This window comes from Theobroma cacao, chromosome 3, assembly GCF_000208745.1.
Source record: "Theobroma cacao cultivar B97-61/B2 chromosome 3, Criollo_cocoa_genome_V2, whole genome shotgun sequence".
Lineage (NCBI taxonomy): Eukaryota > Viridiplantae > Streptophyta > Magnoliopsida > Malvales > Malvaceae > Theobroma > Theobroma cacao.
Window position 1 is genome coordinate 18966539 of NC_030852.1, and position 3766 is coordinate 18970304.

Below are 3766 nucleotides of genomic sequence, written 5' to 3' on the forward strand. Positions count from 1 at the left end.
ATCAAAACATAGCACTCCACACATAAGACAACTTGGTGTCTCAAGTCTAGGGAGTATTTACACAACTGACACATGAGAAGTATTGCACAGACACTAGAGTGTATTACCAAATGCACTTCTCATGGTGGGTCCTATTCAGTGAACTTCCTCTCCTAGGCAAACACCTATATTCTAGTTCCAAGTATCTTTATACTTCAATCTATGAGATCGATTGCTTACTTCCAAAGTAAGGAACATAGAATATACCAGTCTCTAAGCATCATTGATGTCCAATCTCAATGATACATTGATCAGGAACATTTTGAGATTATGCTTTGATGCATATGAATCTCATAACTGCAACCCATTACAGTTTCCTTGCAAGGCATATTAATCTCATGAACTTCATCTAATTAGACTTATAACTCATTATAATTAATGTCTTATTGATGAAGGAAAACCTCTAATCATTCAACATGAATGATATTGTTGCATGATTGGAATCAAGCCTCAACCAATCCCAATTGGCTGCAGGCTCATCCCAACATATAGAAGGCCAGATTTGCAAAATACACGTTTTCTAGAAGTTGGTCAACTAAATGAAGATTATACTCAACTATGAAAGCCCCAATTGAGAAAAAGAACATAGTTGACTCTAGGAGTGTTGTAGTCGACCTTCAAGGTTTAGCAACCACTAGATTTGATGCTAACTTATGTCTAACGGCTCCAAACCTTGGCTCAGCTATAAATAGACACATTTAAGGCATTTTGAAGGAAAAGAAAATCTGAGTCAAAGCTTCAAACCTTAAATAGACTACCCATAAGCTCATCTTCACTTTCTAACATCTTTTAAGTCTTTCACTAAGCTTTCAAAGTTGAATCCTTGCTTCAATCAAGTTGAAATTTCTTTTCTCACTATAACCAAGCTAAAATCTTTAGCATTCAACCTTTGTAAGGTAAATCTTTGCTATTACTCCTTTGTACACACATCTTGTAAAGGTTCTAGTTTAACCTTTAAAAGCTATCTCGTATGGTTTATCACTTCCCATTTAAAAAGCAAGAATCCATTTGTCAATTGTGTAAGGGTTATCACTTGATCCAGTAAAAAATCGTTGTAAAGGTTATCGCTTGATCCCGTCAAAAAGCAAAAATCTCTTATGGATTGTGTAAGAGTTATCGTTTCTCATTAAGAAGCAAGAATCCATTTCTGGATTGCATGAGGGTTATCGTTGCCCATTAAAAAGCAAGAATCCTCGTTGAAATTCCTTGGTTACCAAAAGAGTGGATGTAGGCATTAAAAAAGTCAAACCATTATAAATCTTTTGTGTCTCTCTTTAATTTCCACATTATTATTTATTGCTTATACTTGCCTTAAGAAAATAGATTTATATTGATTTGTTGTTTTTCACTTAGGAAACTATTTTTCCCTTACCTTTCATAGCTAACATTTATTTTAAGAAAAATATTTTACCTTGATTGATTATTTTTGTACTTAATAATTTATCATTAAAAATATCATTTTTTATGTTAGAAAATCTTTTTGCGTGAAAAAGTTTTTATCATTATATTTAGATTTTCAAAGAGATTTTTATGAAAACCAATTCACCTTTCTCTTGGAATATTGTACATTGAAACTTCTACATTAACAAGCTCATTTTCGAAAAAGGGAGAATTTTTATTCCACAACCAATTCACCCCTTTCTTGGTAGTTTTGCTTTAAGCTTATATTTCTAACAAATACCTACACTCTATTTTCACAACATAATGTGGTTTAGACTTGTTTATCTCATGGGAATGGTTTTCCATGATTTGATGATTGTTTGAATTCACCTAAATGACTTGTGGTAAGAGAAATTACATGATTTCCTCATGGATTCATGTCACAGCCCAATCCCGACCGTGACCGACACTTGGACCCAATAGGCATAGCCCATCGAGCCCAAGTAAGCCTTTCTATGAAAACTTGTTTATTAGACCACCTATCTCTCTTTTCCCTCTAAAGCTCTTAATTCATTGTTCTCAAAATAATTTCCTTTCAAAATAAATCATGGCAACTGAACAATACCATTCACAAAATAATATTACCATTTGCCAACTTGTGATGACATTATCATGCACACCACACATGCAGTGTTTACGACAAATCTCATGAATTACATTGAAATAACCATATATACACATACAAAAGACCTTGACTATTAGCGGAGTGACTTTGGCATGGATACTATCATGGAGTGTTCTAGTAGCCTACCATAAGATAAACAGGAAGAAGCGCCTCTACCTAAGATCCAACTATCTTCGAACCTGAAAACTAAAACATGAAGTTGAAAAGGGTGAGTATAAACACAGTGAGTGAACATAGGAAGGGAACAAGCAAACGATACGGAGAGCTTTTCGAAAACACGATGCATTTGTTTAAAACCAATGCAATTTTGTATATTATGAACAAAACTCGATGTCATGCTGTTTTTCAACTCATTTTAAAACATTTAGGAAGTTCAAGCAAGGCAAGCATAGCAGAGTGAATCTCGTTGCAGCGAAATTCGGGGCAGAAAGAACAACCACTCAAGAGTTTCTCGCTACAGCAAAAAGGCATTTTCCCTGTAGCAAAATTTCTGGGCAGATGAAATTAGGGGAATTTTCACTACTATAAAAATCCAATCCTGTTGCAACAAAAATCAGATTAAACACATTTGACAATAATCAAGTTTCAACATTCAACGCAATCACATATTAATTCCAAACCTCTCCATATAATAAACATATATACATAAACACGTATACCACCACCTCCTCACCCAGTTCATGTGCACTCCCACACCGCATATAGTCGGAGTCATCGTGTGCACCCCCACTTCGCGCACAACTAATGCCATTGTGTGCACCCCACATCGCGCACAAGCAATATCATCATTCACACTCCCACACCCTGTCATCACCGGCATGTGCACTCTTACACCGCACATGCTCGGTTATAATTATCACTAAATATTAACTATCAATGAACAACATATATATATATATCAACATAATATAGGAGCACAAGGATTCATCATATTACACATTCACAACATAAAAACGTTTTATCAAGGGCTTGTTCCCATGCAAATTTTAAAGAAAAACTAATAAATTATTTCAAGTGGTTCAACCAAGCATATAATCATTTATTCCAAAACATTTTAATGCAAGTTCACTCACCTTAATGCTACCTTACAAAACTAGTGCCCACAAAGTCTTAATCTAGGTAGTCCCCAAATATCGTTAAAACCTACATTTACCAATAAGCCATAACAACCTCCATCAAGTCATAATTTGAATTTAATAATTCTAATAAATATGCACTATACAATCTGCACTCTAACCCAACTTTTAACCTAGAATTCTAGTCTAATTCACAAATCCATTAAACTAATTGTTCAAGTTTGAAGTTTCTTTACCTTGGTGCTTGAAGGTATAAAGATCAACCAAACCTAGCAAATTTCAAGGAAAGGAAATTTGGAGAAACTTAGAAAATAAAGTCTAAAAATTACAAACCCATAAATTAAAAAATTCAAGGGTTGAAAATATACACCTTTTAGCCTTAAAAATGAAGATTTGAAGCCAAAAATCCAAGTGTTGTTGAAAGTGGAGTAGAAATAGAAAATAAAGGAAAGAAAGAGAGATTTTTTTTTCTCTCTCCTAGGGTTTAGATGTGCTGAAAATTGGGGTTAGAAGCTGCAGGTTTGATGCCCAAAAGTTAGGAGAAGCAAAAGTAAGAAAAGAAAAGTAAAGAAAGAAAACAAGAAAA